The sequence below is a fragment of the Nematostella vectensis genome, chromosome 5 (assembly GCF_932526225.1).
Source record: "Nematostella vectensis chromosome 5, jaNemVect1.1, whole genome shotgun sequence".
NCBI lineage: Eukaryota > Metazoa > Cnidaria > Anthozoa > Actiniaria > Edwardsiidae > Nematostella > Nematostella vectensis.
Window position 1 is genome coordinate 17,050,762 of NC_064038.1, and position 21,053 is coordinate 17,071,814.

Here is a 21,053-nt window from a genome sequence, read left to right on the forward strand (position 1 = left end):
GCTTGTCTTGGTCTTGCGGCTTGCTTGTCTTGGTCTTGCGGCTTGCTTGTCTTGGTCTTGTGGCTTGCTTGTCTTTGTCTTGAGGCTTGCTTGTCTTTGTCTTGAGGCTTGCTTGTCTTGGTCTTGCGGCTTGCTTGTCTTGGTCTTGTTTTCCCTCCAGATCTCCAAACTAGGATTTTTCCCTAACATTTAAGTGCACCCTAGCCCGTTTAGCTCTCAAGCTATTCTAGGGTGCCCGCACCGAAGTATTGTCCCCTCTTGGTATGCAACTCTAGGTTTTTTTTTTTCTTTTTTTCTCTCCTCTCCCTATCAATAAATATATGAATATAAAAAAAAAAACAACCTATGTAACACTTAATTTTGTGTGCAAATAAAAGATGTTTTTTGTTTGTTGTTGTTGTTTGTTGTCATTCTATTCATTGTCTTCTCAATTTTTCCGTTCAGCCTCTTCATTCTATTCCTTCCTTTTCTGTTCCGCTTCTTTTTACTTTTGTCTACTTGTCTACGTTACCTCTTCTTTCTCTTCTCTTCTGTCCGCTCAGCCTCTTCTTGCAAAGTAAAACGTTCTGATAGTAAAACTAAAAGGGCTCTTACAGGGCTCTTTTCTGTTCTACCTCTTCCTTCTCTTCCCTTCTTGGGTGCTTTACCTTTTGTTTCTCTTTTCTTCTTTTCCGCTGATCCTCTTCGTGTAAAGTAAGATTCTTATAGTCAAAGTATAAATGCTCTTATATTAAAGTGAAGGGGATCTTGTAGCCAAAGTAAAAGAAAACTTATAGTACAAAAGTTAAAAGACTGTTATTTTACATTAAAAGAGCTCTTATAGCCAAAGTAAATGGGCTCTTAAAATATAAAAGAAAACAAGCTCTGATAGTGAAAAAGGGCTCTTATAGTATAAAAAAATGTTATAGTCAAAAAGTAAAAAAGTCCTTATACCCCAAGTAAAAAGGCTCGTATAGTACAAAAGTAAAAAGGCTTTTATAGCTAAAGTTAAAGTAAAAGGGTCCTTAGGGCCCATAGTCCAGGTAAAAGGCTCTTTTTATGGAAGTAAAAAATCTTTTATAGCTTAAATAAGAGGACTCCTTTAGTCAATGTAAATAGGCTGTTATAGTTAAAATAAAAAGGCTCTTATAGCCAAAGTGAAAGCGATGTTATAGTCAAAGTAAAAGTGCTCTTATGGTCAAAGCGAAAAAGGGATATTTTAGTCAAAGTAAGAAAGCTCTTGTAGACAGGGGAAAAGTGCTATTTAAGTCAAAGTGAAAGGGCTCATAGCCAAAGTAAAAGAACTCTGTTAGCCAAAGTCAAAAGGCTCTGTTAACCAAACAAAAACAAAAGTATCTCTTAGTCAAAGTAAAAGGGCTCTGTAGGCAAGAGCGTAACCAGATATTTAATTACCCTACCGTCCGGATGGTCTTTCTGTGCCAGTAGAAAGTATGCCTTCCTCATCTTGCCTCCGTCTAAGAGCCAGAAGAAAAATAGAGACATGTTTTAGCAACATCAGAAATAAGTCACAGTGTCTATAAAACATCTAAACTAGAATTTTCTTCATTCTGTATCTAAGGGGTCCAAACCTTTCACTAGCTAATAGAATTTCTCAAAAAAAAAGGCCAGGGTCTTGACCCAGGGTCTCTTTCACCCGAGGAGTGGGTCACGATTATGGAATATGTTTTACCATACCCTGAAAGATCATGTTTCAGCTTTAGCTTTCATAAGCTTCGTCGATGGACATGGTTGACAGCTTTTACTCTTCCTCCGCGTCTTCAAGAGATCCTCCAACGTGCGAATCTAGAAAAAAAAACATCTCATCAAGAATGATTGTAAGCTCTGTGCTAATAACGCTGGTACCTGGTCAAAATGGCCAGAAGCAGTTAAGCAGTTAGGCAATTGCCTAGCAATGCTAAGCGATGTTGGTGATGTCTCCAATATTCTTAAAAACTAGTTCAAGCGAAAAAAGCTGAGCAAGTCGAGAAACCTATCCATGGATAAAACGCATGTTTATGTACACAAAGCTTGTTTGATTGCATAATAAGGCGATGCGTCAGGTTGACATTTCGTTGTTTGGCCTTGTGAAGGCTAGTAAGGAGAAACATCTATGCTAAATTTCTTACTGCCCAAAAAACGGCTAGGATATGGATAATGAGGCAGCAAGATGCCTAATGCACTGACCAGCATAATGTCACTGAGAAGAATGGAAGCATACATTACACATTTGGTAATAAAAAGAAAAAGCACTTGATACCGGTGATTGTTTGAGGTGTAAATGATGGATTTATCAGATAGATTTAACAAAATAATATATTTATTAAAAAAGGTTGCTTAATCCTATCAATTTTTACACCCAGAAGCGGCATACAATGCAGTTAAATCTTCAGAGCGTTCATACCTGTACCACATGCGGCAGACAAATGGTTTCTGACACAACATTCGCTTTACTCGTGGAAATGGGCGAACAATATAGCCATCCGAGTCCCTGCAAGAGAAAAATAAGATAACGGTTAAAGAGTGTCAATCAACCACTCATTTGTTACTTTTTACATTTGAAGGTAGGAACTCATGACATCTCGTTACCAAGGACAGTCTCCAAAATCCTGATAAAAGAAAGATATCTATCTGCTAATAAGAAAACCTCGTTACCAAGGCCAGTCTCCAAAGTCCTGGTAAAAGTAGGATATCTGCTAATAAGAAAACCTCGTTATCAAGGACAGTCTCCAAAGTCCTGATAAAAGTAGGATATCTGCTAATAAGAACACCTAGTTATCAAGGCCAGTCTCAAAAGTCCTGATAAAAGAAAGATATCTATCTGCTAATAAGAACACCTCGTTATCAAGGACAGTCTCCAAAGTCCTGATAAAAGAAGGATATCTGCTAATAAGAACACCTCGTTATCAAGGCCAGTCTCCAAAGTCCTGATAAAAGAAAGATATCTATCTGCTAATAAGAACACCTCGTTATCAAGGACAGTCTCCAAACTCCTGATAAAAGTAGGATATCTGCTAATAAGAAAACCTCGTTATCAAGGACAGTCTTCAAAGTCATGATAAAAGTAGGATATCTGCTAATAAGAACACCTCGTTATCAAGGCCAGTCTCCAAAGTCCTGATAAAAGTAGGGTATCTTCTAAAAAGGGCACCTCGTTATCAAGGACAGTCTCTAATGTCCTGATAAAAGTAGGGTATCTGCTAATAAGAACACCTCGTTATCAAGGCCAGTCTCCAAAGTCCTGATAAAAGTAGGATATCTGCTAATAAGAACACCTCGTTATCAAGGACAGTCTCCAAAGTCCTGATAAAAGAAGGATATCTGCTAATAAGAACACCTCGTTATCAAGGCCAGTCTCCAAAGTCCTGATAAAAGTAGGGTATCTGCTAATAAGAACACCTCGTTATCAAGGACAGTCTCCAAAGTCCTGATAAAAGTAGGGTATCTGCTAATAAGAACACCTCGTTATCAAGGCCAGTCTCCAAAGTCCTGATAAAAGAAAGATATCTGCTAATAAAAACACCTCGTTATCAAGGCCAGTCTCCAAAGTCTTGATAAAAGTAGGGTATCTTCTAAAAAGGGCACCTCGTTATCAAGGACAGTCTCTAAAGTCCTGATAAAAGTAGGGTATCTGCTAATAAGAACACCTCGTTATCAAGGACTGTCTCCAAAGTCCTGATAAAAGTAGGATATCTGCTAATAAGAACACCTCGTTATCAAGGCCAGTCTCCAAAGTCCTGATAAAAGAAGGATATCTGCTAATAAGAAAACCTCGTTATCAAGGCCAGTCTCCAAAGTCCTGGTAAAAGTAGGATATCTGCTAATAAGAACACCTTGTTATCAAGGACAGTCTCCAAAGTCCTGATAAAAGTAGGATATCTGCTAATAAGAACACCTTGTTATCAAGGCCAGTCTCCAAAGTCCTGATAAAAGTAGGGTATCTGCTAATAAGAACACCTCGTTATCAAGGCCAGTCTCCAAAGTCCTGATAAAAGTAGGATATCTGCTAATAAGAACACCTCGTTATCAAGGCCAGTCTCCAAAGTCCTGATAAAAGTAGGGTATCTGCTAATAAGAACACCTCGTTATCAAGGCCAGTCTCCAAAGTCCTGATAAAAGAAGGATATATGCTAATAAGAACACCTCGTTATCAAGGCCAGTCTCAAAAGTCCTGATAAAAGAAAGATATCTTCTAATAAGAACACCTCGTTATCAAGGCCAGTCTCCAAAGTCCTGATAAAAGTAGGATATCTGCTAATAAGAACACCTCGTTATCAAGGCCAGTCTCCAAAGTCCTGATAAAAGAAGGATATCTGCTAATAAGAAAACCTCGTTATCAAGGACAGTCTCCAAAGTCCTGATAAAAGAAAGATATCTATCTGCTAATAAGAACACCTCGTTATCAAGGCCAGTCTCCAAAGTCCTGATAAAAGTAGGATATCTGCTAATAAGAACACCTCGTTATCAAGGACAGTCTCCAAAGTCCTGATAAAAGAAGGGTATCTGCTAATAAGAACACCTCGTTATCAAGGACAGTCTCCAAAGTCCTGGTAAAAGTAGGATATCTGCTAATAAGAACACCTCGTTATCAAGGACAGTCTCCAAAGTCCTGATAAAAGTAGGATCTGCTAATAAGAACACCTTGTTATCAAGGCCAGTCTCCAAAGTCCTGGTAAAAGTAGGATATCTGCTAATAAGAACACCTTGTTATCAAGGCCAGTCTCCAAAGTCCTGATAAAAGAAGGATATCTGCTAATAAGAACACCTTGTTATCAAGGCCAGTCTCCAAAGTCCTGATAAAAGAAAGATATCTGCTAATAAGAACACCTCGTTATCAAGGCCAGTCTCCAAAGTCCTGATAAAAGAAAGATATCTATCTGCTAATAAGAACACCTCGTTACCAAGGCCAGTCTCCAAAGTCCTGATAAAAGAAAGATATCTGCTAATAAGAACACCTTGTTATCAAGGCCAGTCTCCAAAGTCCTGATAAAAGTAGGATATCTGCTAATAAGAACACCTCGTTACCAAGGCCAGTCTCCAAAGTCCTGATAAAAGTAGGATTTCTGCTAATAAGAACACCTCGTTACCAAGTCCAGTCTCCAAAGTCCTGATAAAAGTAGGATATCTGCTAATAAGAAAAGCTTGTTATCAAGGACAGTCTCCAAAGTCCTGATAAAAGTAGGGTATCTGCTAATAAGAACACCTCGTTATCAAGGCCAGTCTCCAAAGTCCTGATAAAAGAAGGATATCTGCTAATAAGAACACCTTGTTATCAAGGACAGTCTCCAAAGTCCTGATAAAAGTAGGTATCTGCTAATAAGAAAACCTCGTTACCAAGGCCAGTCTCTAAAGTCCTGATAAAAGTAGGGTATCTGATAATAAGAACACCTCGTTATCAAGGACAGTCTCCAAAGTCCTGATAAAAGTAGGATATCTGCTAATAAGAACACCTAGTTATCAAGGCCAGTCTCCAAAGTCCTGATAAAAGAAAGATATCTATCTGCTAATAAGAACACCTCGTTATCAAGGCCAGTCTCCAAAGTCCTGATAAAAGTAGGATTTCTGCTAATAAGAACACCTCGTTATCAAGGCCAGTCTCCAAAGTCCTGATAAAAGTAGGATTTCTGCTAATAAGAACACCTCGTTATCAAGGACAGTCTCCAAAGTCCTGATAAAAGTAGGATTTCTGCTAATAAGAACACCTCGTTATCAAAGACAGTCTCCAAAGTCCTGATAAAAGTAGGGTATCTGCTAATAAGAACACCTCGTTATCAAGGACAGTCTCCAAAGTCCTGATAAAAGTAGGATATCTGCTAATAAGAACACCTCGTTATCAAGGCCAGTCTCAAAAGTCCTCATAAAAGTAGGATATCTGATAATAAGAACACCTCGTTACCAAGGCCAGTCTCCATAGTCCTGATAAACTGACATTCTTTTTATCAAGAACAGTCTTGAAACTCCTGATAAAAGAAGGTTTCATACATTACGTTCAGTCTTAACTCATTTTAAAAAAAGGTCACCCTGTTAATGTTACGTTTCACCTTCACAACTGTAAAAATATATAATGCGCGAAACAAATTTTTGGTAATAAAAAAAACTGCACACACTTAAATTTTTAATTTTTTTTTTTAATTTTTTTTTTTTAATTTTTTTTTTTAATTTTTTAAGCTATTTGCTCATGCGCTCAATAGCTTCTTAGTCGCCGTGAAGCGTGGTTGGCTGGCCGGCTTTGCTTCCCAAATTACCTTTGGACCCTACATGTGCAAAGTACCACCCCTCCCCTAGTGTCAGATTGTTTCTTGTGAATCCCATACCACCCCTCCCCTTTACTACGTGACTTGCGAGCGAATATTTATACGCTAGAGAGTTGCTGTAGACAACCATGTGGGAAGCTATTTTGATGGAAACGAGCAAACTCGTATATCAGGATAACCGCGACGTCACAACGGTTTTGATTCTCAACCCTCATCAATTTCACACTTTTTTAAATGAGTTCTTAACTAATGGTTTTAATTTTTTATTGTTTAAGTCGATAAACGATATAACTCTTACTACGCATGCGGATTAAAGCAAAACTACCTAATTGTACATAATATTTTTACTCCGGCATTTTTATACTCAAACTAACGAAGCTCATTAAAAAAATCAAACTCGTGCCCCGGTATAACACGAACTCGAGACTACTTTTCTATTTTCCATGCTACAACTGCAAACCCAACCTCGTCCCCAGGGTCCCCATTTCCAAGGTAGACTGACACTAGAGTATTTACCGAATCTAATATGGCCGACAGATTGGTGAAATGAGGCATGGTATCTGACCGTGAACAGCCGTTATTATCGCTCCCATTAACAAATTTGAGCGTATAACGCCACTACCGACTAAATTATTCCAGCAAACTTCCCTGGAAACTTCGGAAAACAGCAAAGCGCCGTATGAAATTCGGAACACAATTCGACTTAAGAGACTCAACCGCAGTATGTATTGATCCTCATAAGACTGACATTACTCTGTGAGTAACATCGCCATATTTTATCTGTGTGCAGGCTAAACACTTCTGTTAGATAATAGGAATATTATGGTTGCTTTTCTCGAAAAGGAACTTCAATTGGTTCAAAATATTATTTTGGTACAAGATGGGAGAGGTCTGGAACTATCCCCGAATCGATTTTTAGAGCAATCCGCTTAAAAACCTGCGAGAAATGATTTTTTGAACGTCAATTTTAACTTTCCGTCGATGATCGGGACATAGCAGCTGGTCGAATGGCATCCTTGGAATGTAATTTCCATAGACAGCATAGCCCGTAGCGTAGCTATTTTATATCTCGCCAGGTTCGGGTCATATCAAACATATTTCCCAGGGATCTAGGGATAGTGTCCTTCGTACGTATTACCTTCTTTGGTATTGATGCCCATTTTCGCTCCCGGATCTACAGAAAACATGGTGAAAAATGACGATTCCCGTCAATTGAGACTCGAGGCAAAAATTTGTCAAGAAAAACTTGATCGCTTCGTCAAATCTTTTTCTTACTTATCTTGAAAAGTCCTTAGACCCAGGCCTCCAAGCTAAAATTGTCGCGCGCGCACAAATTGCTTTCCCGACTTCGATTGTGCCACCTGAAAGTGTAAAGGTTCCCGGATGATTGCGCGCGCCTAACAACCGAATCGCTAAGTAACGAGATATGTCCCAACACCCTTAATAACATGGTGTGCTTATTAGGCAGGTGCCCTTAGAGCAGCGGGGTAACACTGTAGTGCTTTCAAAGACCCTGTGGCTGCAAGCTTCAGTTCCAAGTAAAATGCTGCGCTTTAGAATCGATAGCAACGAACAAATGGAAGGACCATTGTTAACGTAGTTTGTCTATTGATGTCTAAGATCCACACATCCTGGTTCGTCTATTATATGTAATAATTTATAACATCGAGTCTCTTGATAATACGTAGGTACCTGGAGTGGCGCGGTGGCTCGTGTCGTGTGTAGGTCGGCAAGTGTCAGCAGATCTACCAGCAAGCGTACCCCACCAACAACAAGCATTTCCTTCACATTCCGCTGTGCAAGATACAAAACATCAAAAGCCATTACTTACAACGTAACTAAAAGTTAAAACTACACCATGGGATATCGATTACTTACGGAAAACATCGATCAAATACGGAAATGTGTCAATTACATTCGGAAAATATAGATAATATATAAATAAATATATAAAATATAGATAGATAGAGCTCTTCTGTCAGTAAAATCCGTTAGGGTGTTTAAATGTTGGATCTTACCTCACCTCGATAAACTTCCCAGATTCTACCGCCCACTTGGCTTGCATGTGTACTGGAAGGCGCGTGACAATCTTTTGCGCAGATCATTTGAGCTTTTTGACGACTCTTTGACGACTTGGTCGATTAACGATCTTATGATCAAATTACATAGATCAAAGTTTTCTTTTAAAATCTTTTTTGCAGCTTTATAGACTTGTTCCTCTAGGAGAATCACACAGTTCTCTGTAGCTTCTTTCGCCCTTCCCTGGTACGAACTGTAGCTACCATAAGTGACGCGTTTATTTACAACTAACGGTGCTGAAACAAACAAAAAAATGCATACAATTTGACTAAAATGTGAAGAAATCGAGAGAAGGAAGATTACAAGAAAAATGAAACCAATATTACCTTAACGGTAGCGTACTCCTCGGAGCGCTGGCCAAAACTGACAAGATTTACATAAAACTCAATACTAGGTATAACCAATAGAAAGGACTAATGAGCTAAGTACGTTGGAACGCAAAGAACAAAGGCCGGTAAAACAATACACAAAGCAAACAATTGACAAAAAGAAGACCATGAAAAACGAAAACAGAATTCCGCCGTAACATGGCGACTTTTACAAAAGATATTTATGTATAATGAGATCTCGTGAATTTCGTATCAGGATAACAAAATGGCGATTGACAGAAATCCTTATGACTCTTTCGATGTACAGTCAACTCTTTCTCTATGGACATGCCGTTATTACGGAAGAAATGTGTGACAAAAATGCAAATAAATCAGCGCAAAGTATCTCCTATTATTAAAGATACGTTCATGATTACAGAAAAGATCAAAAAGACAGGTGTGGTTACTTATGTATCACTCGGATATGTAACAATCAAAGTGATACGTAACAACAACCAACCAGATATGTAACAACAACCGGATTTGTAACAAAAATCAACCGGATATGTAACAAACTAATCAACCGGATTTGTAACAAAAATCACCCGGATTTGTAACGTTTAAAAACTGGATTTGTAACAATAATCAACTGGATTTGTAACAACAAAAGGATTTCGTCAAATCGTTTGAATAAAAACTCCATTTATAACACAGGTCAAACATCGTTGGGTCTAAAGTATGCCGGGGGGGGGACTCTAACGATGACGTCGTTTCGTGCATATCTATTAGCAGATAAATTGTTAGAAGGTGATACATAAGGTTGTGTAAGCTGTATCACATTGTGTAAGGCTGTATAAGGTTGTGTAAGCTGTATAACGTTGTGTAGGGTTGTATATGGTTGTGTAGGCTGTATAAGGTTGTGTAGGCTGTATAAGGTTGTTTAGGCTGTATAAGGTCGTGTAAGTTGGGTGTCTAGGCTGTAAAAGGGTGTATAAGCTGTGCAAGGGTGTTTAATGCATATAACACTGTAAAATGTCGGTACAGTTAGATACAATACGGTACAATATAATAGACCATATGACCATATGTCGGTACAATATAATAGACCATATGACCATAAGCCGGTACAATATAATAGACCATATGACCATAAGTCGGTACAATATAATAGACCATATGACCATAAGTCGGTACAATATAATAGACCATATGACCATATGTCGGTACAATATAATAGACCATATGAAGTCTGTACAATATAATATACCACTAATAGACCATATGACCATAAGTCGGTACAATATAATATACCATATGACCATAAGTCTGTACAATATAATAGACCATATGACCATAAGTCGGTACAATATAATAGACCATATGACCATATGTCGGTACAATATAATAGACCATATGACCATAAGTCTGTACAATATAATATACTATAAGTCGGTACAATATAATATACCATAAGTCGGTACAATATAATAGACCATATGTCGGTACAATATAATATACCATATGACCATAAGTCTGTACAATATAATTTACCATATGACCATAAGTCTGTACAATATAATATACCATAAGTCGGTACAATATAATACACCATATGACCATAAGTCGGTACAATATAATATACCATAAGTCGGTACAATATAATAGACCATATGTCGGTACAATATAATAGACCATAAGTCGGTACAATATAATATACCATATGACCATAAGTCTGTACAATATAATATACCATAAGTCGGTACTATATAATATACCATAAGTCGGTACAATATAACAGACCATATGTCGGTACAATATAATATACCATATGACCATAAGTCTGTACAATATAATATACCATAAGTCGGTACAATATAATAGACCATATGTCGGTACAATATAATATACCATATGACCATAAGTCTGTACAATAAAATAGACCATAAGTCGGTACAATATAATATACTATATGACCATAAGTCGGTACAATATAATATACCATAAGTCGGTACAATATAATAGACCATATGTCGGTACAATATAATAGACCATAAGTCGGTACAATATAATATACCATATGACCATTAGTCTGTACAATATAATATACCATAAGTCGGTACAATATAATATACCATAAGTCGGTACAATATAATATACCATATGACCATAAGTCTGTACAATATAGTATACCATAAGTCGGTACAATATAATAGACCATATGACCATAAGTCGGTACAATATAATAGACCATATGACCATAAGTCGGTACAATATAATAGACCATATGTTGGTATAATATAATAGACCATAAGTCGGTACAATATAGACCATAATTCGGTACAATATAATAGACCATATGACCATAAGTCGGTACAATATAATAGACCATATGTCGGTACAATATAATAGACCATATGACCATAAGTCGGTACAATATAATAGACCATATGACCTTAAGTCGGTACAATATAATAGACCATAAGTCGGTACAATATAATAGACCATATGACCATAAGTCGGTACAATATAATATACCATATGACCATAAGTCGGTACAATATAATATATTTTTAGATGACATAACCAACTTTTTGATGGTTTGGATCGATTTCATACCAATTTGTTGCTCAAAAGTTGCAAAGGAAGGTAGTCCATGGGCCAATAGCCAAAATTCTCGAGTTACTGGAAGTTCGATAAATGTACATGCCAAAAAAGAGCAATTAAATTGTTAACAGCAATAAATGCCAATATTATGATGCAAGACACATTCAGACATATCTCTGCCCATTTTCCATTGTCCATGTCTAATTGTTCTTTCTGAATTTCGTTTGTTTTTTCATAAATACCATTTTATCCATCATTTTGTCGCTTTTTTATCTAGAGCCTCGTTTTCATGCAGAATTGATTTTTTTATTTCAATCATAAAAATAACTAATTTAGCTACATTTTTTTAATGGCTAGCATACATTTTTTTTACCCTCACAGTGTCCTTCTCGAACTGGACATAGTGATCGTTAGTCCCCCGAAATGATACTAAAATTTTGCCTGGCCCATGGACTAAGGCAACTTTGCTCGCTAATATCTAAATTTCCTGACGGAGCAAAAAATGGCATGTTTTCCCTGAATAAGGTCTGGTTAACTTCGGTAAGCTTGAATTTTTGAATAGAGGTTCCTTATGTTATGTAAACCAACATATCAAAAAGTGTTTTTTTTAATGGATTCGTCTTCGAGATATGAGGCTTGAAGTGCAATTTTCGAATGTTCAAAGTATGAATTCTCCTCGTTTTTAGGGAGAAGTCGGGCTCTGATAAAAAATTTAAGGCAACTTTGCTCGCTAATATCTGAATTTCATATCTTCTAAATTTCTTTAAAATTTGGAATTAAGCTTTTCGTCAGAGGAACTCCTTGTATGCGGAATCTTGAGAGCTTATATATCGAGAATTGGAAAATTTCATGCCCTTTTTTTGCTCTGTCCCCCCCCCCCCCCCCCGGGAAAAATTTGTTCCACTTTCTCGGATATCGTACTCCGCCAAGAAAAATCCTGGGTACGGGCCCAATGAAGCCACTTTTTATCTATGCAATGCAAACCTGTATACACCCTAAATACATCTTTTTATGGTTTCCGCTATATGTTATTATAAGTGCTTATGTTTCTAATCTAAAATATAAACAAAACGTTTAAATGCTATAAGCGCTTATTCTCCATCATCAAAATCCTCGCTCATATCTGATTCGCTGTCTTCCTCGCTCTCTCTTTTCTCTTGTCTCGTGCTGCGCTTTCTTGCAAAGGGAAGATCGACAAGCCTTTTTGCTTCTTTAACGTCATCTACAGCATCAACCATTATCAGATGGCAACCTTGAGTCAGTCGCATCTTTGGGAAACTGAGTGTCTTCACTTCTTTTTAAATTAATGTTTTCATCCAATTCCTTCCCCTCAACTTTTTGTCTTTCTTCGGTTTTCGGGAGGGGGGGGGCACCAAAAATATGGGGGAAGCGTAAGGGGGGCCATGAAAAAATTTGTTACCCCTAGGGGGGTCAACTAATTTTATCCCTCACTTCTATCAAAATCCTCACGCCTCCCCCCCCCCCCCCCCCCCCCTCGGGATAATAAATAAACTTTCGCTAATTGTTTTCAAAAATTCGTTCGAATGTAAAACAATTTAATTGCCCTCTTCAAAGCGTGCGATCGGTCTGATCTCTGGCGAATATAATCACCAATCCTTCTAGATTGCAAAATTCTGGAAATTTCATTAATAAAATAAATATGAGATAATATTAATCGGCGAAGCGCGATGAAAGTGCAAATGAATTCTCATATAAGGGTGTTTGGTATAAGATCCAGTCCACATTTTGCGTATATGAGGTCAGTCTTATATGAAATGCGGTCCACCGAATCGATTCCTTGAAAATATCGAAAAATTAGAAATTCGCACTCGATATTTTTAGATATTTCCAAGAAATCGATTCGTTGGTCCGTCTGTCATATAAGAGTCCGTCTGTCATAGAAGAGTCCTTCTGTCATAGAAAAGTCTGTCTGTCATAGAAGAGTCCGTCTGTCATAGAAGAGTCCGTCTATCATAGAAGAGTCCGTCTGTCATAGAAGAGTCCGTCTGTCATATAAGAGTCCGTCTGTCATATTAGAGTCCGTCTGTCATGAGAATCCGTCTGTCATATGAGTCCGTCTGTCATATAAGACACCAAGTCCACCAGACCTTTCTGACTGACCCCATTTTGTACCAAACACCCTAAGCTGCGAATTCTTTTGCACGTGCATCATGCCTCGCCGATTAATAATATCTCATATTTATTTCAGAATTTGCAAATTAAAAGCAAAGTAGTACAATTTATCACAAATCAAATTCGAGGGCTTTTAATTACTTTTTATAGAAATTCAGGGACTATTATAACAATCATACATACATAGGGCCAACATTTTTTTCAAACTTTTACCAAAGTTTTTTTTTTAATTATACATGGTCTATTTTCAAAACGAAAATAGACAACGCAAGCATCATGAATCACTGATGAGAAACTGTTATAAAACGGTGATTTTAAGAGAACGTTCACCTACAGATTTTATTCTTTTTGTGAGATTATCAAACTTGTTTTCCTTTTCTTTAAAGCCTTTCTCTTTTCCTTAGCACAAATTTCCTTCAGCACAGAACAACTTTTTAGGCTTCTATATTCAGGTTTTCAACCATCAATAGGCAATTTATAGAGAAGCGGCGAGATGACCGTCTTGAAAACGATATCTTCCTTTTTTAAAGATCCCACGATATTTTCCTTTTCTAAAGATCCCAGAAAGAGAAGTCAAATATCTAAGATATAGAATCAGGCGCTGACCAAAAACGGAGCTTCAAAAAAAACTGCTTATTTTCGTTCAATAATCAAAGAAAGTTTTACGACTGCTTGCGACGCTGCCGATAACCTCACAAATCGCATGACTATCTCCTTGAACTACATGACTTCTTCTAATTTTGGTTGTCTGACGATGTTTCTACGATAAGGTATTGAAATTTGTATGACGGCATCTATGATATTTCTGTTTGTTAAAAACGTCATTGATGTCACAGATCACATGAACGTTGTTGCACCCCCTTGAAACCTACATGACACAAACCTACACATGACACATATCTACAAATGACACATACCTACACATGACACATATATACACGTGACACATACCTACACATGACACATGTGTGTCATGTAGGTACATGACACATACCCACACATGACACATATCTACACATGACACATACCTACATGACACATATCTACACATGACACAAACCTACACATGACGCATATCTACATGTGTCACATACCTACATGACACATACCTACACATGACACATATCTACACATGACTCATATCTACAAATGATACAAACCTACATATGACACATACCTACATAACACATACCTACACATGACACAAACCTACATAACACATACCTACACATGACACATACCTGCACATGACATATACCTAAACATTACCATACCTACACATGACACATACCCACACATGACACATACCTACACATGACACATACCTACACATGACACATATATACATGTGACACATACTTTCATGACACAAACCTACACATGACACATATATACACGTGACACATACCTATACATGACACATACCTACACATGACAATTCTAAACATGACACAAACCTACACATGACACAAACCTACATAACACATACCTACACATGACACAAACCTACACATGACACATACCTACACATGACACATACCCGCACATGACACATACCTAAACATTACCATACCTACACATGACACATACCTACACATGAGACATATATACACATGACACATACCTACACACGACACATACCTACATGACACATACCCACACATGACACATATCTACACATGACATACCTACACATGACACATACCTACACATGACACATATCTACACATGACACATACCTACACATGACACATACCTACACATGACACATACCTACATGACACATACCCACACATGTATGTATGTGTCATGTGCAGGTATGTGTCATGTGTAGGTATGTGTCATGTAGGTTTGTGTCATGTGCAGGTATGTGTCATGTAGGTATGTGTCATGTGTAGGTATGTGTCACGTGTATATATGTGTCATGTAGGTATGTGTCATGTGTAGGTATGTGTCACATGTATATATGTGTCATGTTTAGGTTTGTGTCATGTGTAGGTATGTGTCACGTGTATATATGTGTCATGTGTAGGTATGTGTCATGTTTAGATATGTGTCATGTGTAGGTATGTGTCATGTGTGGGTGTCATGTAGGTATGTGTCATATGTAGGTTTGTGTCATGTGTAGGTATGTGTCATGTGTAGGTATGTGTCACGTGTATATATGTCTCATGTGTAGGTATGTGTCATGTGTAAATATGTGTCACATGTATATATGTGTCATGTGTAGATATGTGTCATGTGTGGGTATGTGTCATGTAGGTATGTGTCACGTGTATATATGTCTCATGTGTAGGTATGTGTCATGTGTAGATATGTGTCATGTGTAGGTATGTGTCATGTTTAGGTATGGTAATGTTTAGGTATGTGTCATGTGCAGGTATGTGTTATGTGTGGGTATGTGTTATGTAGGTTTGTGTCATGTAGGTATGTGTCATGTGTAGGTATGTGCCACGCGTATGTAAGTGTCATGTGAAGGTATGTGTCATGTGTAGGTATGTGTCATGTAGGTATGTGTCATGTGTAGATATGTGTCATGTGTGGGTATGTCATGTAGGTATGTGTCATGTGTAGGTTTGTATCATGTGTAGGTATGACACATACCTACATGACACATACCTACACATGACACATACCTGCACATGACACATATATACACGTGACACATACCTACACATGACACATACCTACATGACACACACCTACACATGACACAAACCTACACATGACACATACTTTCATGACACAAACCTACACATGACACAAACCTACATAACACATACCTACACATGACACAAACCTACATAACACGTACCTACACATGACACAAGTGATTTTGATTTGATGACGGGATTTTTTTATTCAAAACACTTTATCAAATGCGTGCTTTTGTTTGTTGATTGCACAAAAGCGCTAATGAAAGTTTGACAATGAAAACGAGTTAACACAATGTTGCCTTATTCACATGGTCATAGACTGTATCTCAATCCAAGTAATATCATTTGTACAATTATCATAGACAACCATTTATGAAACACTCTCGGTTTTTAACCATACCCAACACTTGGATTGTTTAAGGATACCGTAGACCCAAGCGGTAATTACCCCGATCGTCCCGGCAAAATCGCTCGCGCTCGCGTCGGATTAAAGCAAATGCCAACAAACTATATGTCAATTTAAAGCTTAATGATTGTACTTTCCTCCTAAAATAATCATTTTTTATACGCGCTGAATTTTGAGTGCTTTTGCCTGGTCCGAAGTGCGAAATCGACCACTTTTAAACATGCGAATTATTTATACACACCAAAAGCGCGTCACCTCCCGGGATCTGCTTTATATCTTTCGTAATGTACTGAACTGACAAACCGTGTCTACATTTGACGTCACACAGCCTTGTTGATAAATAATCAAGGGTCAAAGTTAGGCGTGGAATAATTTTGCTACTTTGTCTACAACGCGCTAATTAAGTCCGTAGCAAAAAAAAGCTATTGATTATCCGCGGCACGGTGTGACAGAACAATATCTATACTAGACGCTTGCCAAGTTGCGCAGGAATCGGGCGGTTAGAAGTGTACCTTTAATTTACATATTTAGAGTAAAATGGGATGAAATTTGATTGCGAGATATCGGGGATTGAAGTTGTGTAAGCATTAGACGCAGCGTGACAGTAATGACAGACGAAGTGCAAAATAGAGCCGCGTAGCGTATGGCAACCAATCACATTGCACGCTCTACACGCAGCGGGAAAAGTCTTAGGCGCTCAAATGTCATAGCGTTAGTCGTGTAAGTGAATGAAGATGCCTAGACCGAAGCGAGCTTGCACCATGTTTTGGGCTTTCTTCCTCGCTTAGCCTTCTTCGAGAGAAGCCAAGGATTCTTACTTAATCTTGGCGTAATTAACAACTATGCAAACTTTAGAGTGAACGTTTATAAAGTTGATATAAATACGGATAAATCTCGGATAAAACGTCGATAATGATACTGACGCGCTTGTATTCTAATTAGAGGGAAAAGCCGTAAAACTAAGTTCCCCGGATGTTGATCGCGGGACTTTGATCTAAGTAAACAGGATTATGGGATTATTGACGCCTTCGAGAATAACGCTACACTCGTTCGAATTCGGTTTTTCTTGAATATCTGGCGGAGTATTTAAGATTTTGGTGGTATTTTTTGCTAACATCTAGAGTGTGCCTATTGTCACCGAATGGCATAAAAAATTTTCACCCGAAATGAAGCCATTTGGGCTTACGGTATCGTTAATTCTTTTTCCATCCTTGTTTCATCCTGTTGCGATCTTGTTTACTGCTAGATGTCTTTGCTTCTTCCGTAGTTTAGTAGTTGTTCTTTTTGAACCTTTTATAGTGGGTTAATTAAATTTTGGGATGCTGGCTTCAACCAATTTATTTTCGTCCTCATCTCACTTGGGAGAACGAAAACGGTTTGTCGCGTGATTTTGGTCAACAGAAAAGCAGTTATGCGTCCCATTCAACCGCCTTTTACAATCAGTGCAAAATTGCAATTAAATCGTGGCATTCTTCGGTGGATAGTTTGAGAAATATTACTTGAAAAACTGCCTACGTTTGTAATATGTTCTCACTGGTCTCATCATTGTGCTCAAATAAGTTAAGGGGGAGACCTGGCTCCGCACAGATAACACGACCAATCAGGCTAAATAAAGGCAGACCCTGTACGAGGCTATTCGGTAATAAAGTCACTTGCAGTCAGTACCAGCAGTTCCGGTGGTCCGGTGTCCACAATTGGCTATCACAAGCTAAATGCAGTGACATAAAGTTCGAAACAGTGAAACTTCTGTTCTCTACCCATTACTCAGTCCTAAAGACGTAATACCCTACCCCGGCGACTCTGGCGCTGTGACCGAATCGCCAGCATACCAGCCGTAGGGAGAAACGTATAGGGAGGAAATGAGCAAAAGGTGAAAGGAGAGGTTACCCTATAGCAAAGCGATCTCAAGCGTCCAGAGACAGGGTTAGACATTACATGGAGAGAGCTTGCTAGAAGGCGTGTAGGAGAGAACGTAAAGACGAGGAAAGAAAGCCGGAATGCGAGAGCGATAGCCTATGAAAAAAGAGAGGGGGTGTGGGTTTGGGGGGGAATAATATGGATAAAACATGGCGTCTGTTGACATTTCCCAAGGCAAACAAACACATTTAGATTACCCTGCATGATATAACAAATCTCCGAAGCACCAAATCCAAGTTCCTGAATAAGTTCTATGAACATATCTAGTGAAGCTAAAACTGATTTGGTTCATCGCGTTTTGATTTAATTCGATACATCTTTCCTGTTATCATTTTAAGGCGAATAAAACGGACGCCAAAGCATAAGAAATTAAAATGACTGAAAGAAGGTGACTGCAAGATACCACAGACTCATTCTAACTGGGCACATTCTATATTGAAAGAAAAACCCGAGCTCCTGAGCTGAGCTAGATAGAAATAATAATAGCTATAACAAAAAATACGGTGATACCACCGATCTAAGCAAGACGACCCTTGCGCAGTGGGGGCTCGAGCCATGTTGACCTTGGCTTCGAAAGGACCTGAGGCGCCATTGTAGCCCGTGAAGCTTGCGGTAAGCTCTTCTCGACTCTTACCTGTATTTCCCTGTATTCCCCTGTATTTCCTTGTATTATCCTGTATTTCCCTGTATTCTCCTGTTTTTTCCCTTCATTCTCTTGTATTTCCCTGTATTCTCCTGTTTTTCCCTGTATTCTCCTGTATTTCCTTCTATTCTTCTGTATTGTCCTGCATTCTCCTGTATTTCACGGTATTCTTCTGTATTTCCCTGTATTCTCCTGTATTTAAATGTATTCTCCTGTATTCCCCTGTGTTTTCTTGTATTTCCCTGTATTCTCCTGTATTTCTCTGTATTCTCCTGTTTTCCCCTGTATTTCCCTGTATTCTCCTGTATTTCTCTGTATTCTCCTGTATTTCCCTGTATTCTCCTGTATTTCCTCGGCATTACTAAAAAGTGGAACCGGCGGAACCAGCGGAACCAGTATATTTAGTTATAGGGGTAGGGATGTCATACTATGATCACCATTTATTTCCTTTCTAATTTGCAAGGCGATTAAACATTCCGTTGTGAAATGCTAAGACAACATCACTAAGCGCAAATGTGCTACGTTATTGCACTCATATTCGACATTCTCTCATATGCAATTTGTATACAATTTCCGTTGAACGTTCCTAGTATCCGTTATGTCTACTTGCTAATACAAAAACTTGGAATCGATAAGATAAAGCGGTGCTCTTTTCGGTAGGTAGATCGTGTCTATGTGTTTTCAAAGCTATTTTTGTCAACTTGCAGGTATTAAAGTGCGGGGAAAAGTAGAAGAGGAAGTCGAATTCGCTGTTTACGCCTAAATTTAATTTTTATTGGCAAACGTCTCATTCATAGTTGTTATTGGAGTAACCTAGGTAATATCAAACTTCAAGTTCAATGGTAGGATTTGAACTGATCTTGTAAGTGGTTTGTTTGCTTATTTGTTTTTCGTTTCTTCGTAGTAAATTTTACGCGTTTTTCTACAATTTGAGTCCCAACTCTACACTAAATGTGGCCGGTCAAAAAAAAAGGGGCTAGCACTTTCTATGCTAACCGGAAAATGCTTATTTGCTTGTCAAGATTCACAGAAAAATATGTCAAAGTAATCTTTTTCGCCGTCGATTGACGACTTTTTGTGGGACATTTGTGGGACCACATGGCTGTTATTGCATCATCTCTTTCCTGATTGGCTATTCGTGCGCGCGTGATTGACATGTCGGATCTATGAATTGTTGCGCAGAAAAGGGTTTAGTTCCATGAGAGAAAAGTTCCCCCACCAAAGAGAAGAGAGAGACAAGGCAAGCAAATTAATTTCACCTAACCCGCTTCGAGCGAGTTCAGCGCGAAAATAAAAAAGCTTTCGGCAAAATTCCACCGGCAGCGGCTGCACAGATAATTCACAACTGCAGAGCGAAATTTACTACTATGCTAGGAGAAAAAGATGTCACTGCATAAAAGCACTACTGGTAGTGTTGCTAGTATTATATCTCGTAGTCTTTTGAACAGTTTAAAGACAACAATGTTAACTTTTACAGAATATGTTGAGTTGACGCTCCTGGAAAAACTTGCCATACTCGAAGAGCTACATATATGCGGTGACTATTGAGTAGCCTCATGACTAGGGTCATGTCTTTCAACAAAGACACTAATAAACGTTTTATGCAAGCCCTATTTTAAAGGATTAAGCTATTTTTGGAGTTCACGCTATCTGAACTGTCGGAAAAATATAAAAATATTATTTCTGCCTCGACTAGGGAATATCGTTTTTTAAACCATTAGGACATACTTGGAATACTAAAATCATCGAAAAAAGGCGTAAACATGGCTGCCTTCAACAAATAGGAGGATATGCCTATCCTCTATTCATAATATTTAATTACATCATCACAAAATTTCAGGACTAGGCTCGTAATGGAGTCATCTGTTAAGCTCATAATATACAAAAAAGGTCTTTTGGCCTTACAGTTTGAAAGAGTTATTGATTGCAAATAGATCATTAAAAAATACTCGACGTATATCATTGACATAGTCGCATTCCATTAAGGTATGGTACTCAAAAGTATAGCTGGAATGGCCTATTAAAAACTAGTTAAAAAGTTTGGATAGTTCCTCTTTCCAAGGTGTTTGTGCGTGT

General features: G+C 38.1%; 2 long non-coding RNA genes across 2 annotated transcripts in view; one reads left to right on the forward strand and one right to left on the reverse strand.

The window, feature by feature from the left end:
- Positions 1-9,330, forward strand: part of LOC116613955 — a 35,950-nt gene extending 26,620 nt beyond the window's left edge. The window contains exon 2 of the long non-coding RNA XR_007308040.1: positions 7,919-9,330. This is a non-coding gene — a long non-coding RNA (uncharacterized LOC116613955). The remainder of the gene's footprint in view (positions 1-7,918) is intronic.
- LOC125562990 lies at positions 439-8,008 on the reverse strand. The gene is made up of 4 exons (XR_007308041.1): positions 7,923-8,008; positions 2,381-2,467; positions 1,675-1,782; positions 439-1,454 (listed from the first exon to the last, which is right to left on the reverse strand). It is a non-coding gene; the product is annotated as an uncharacterized LOC125562990 (long non-coding RNA).
- Positions 9,331-21,053: the final 11,723 nt, after the last annotated feature.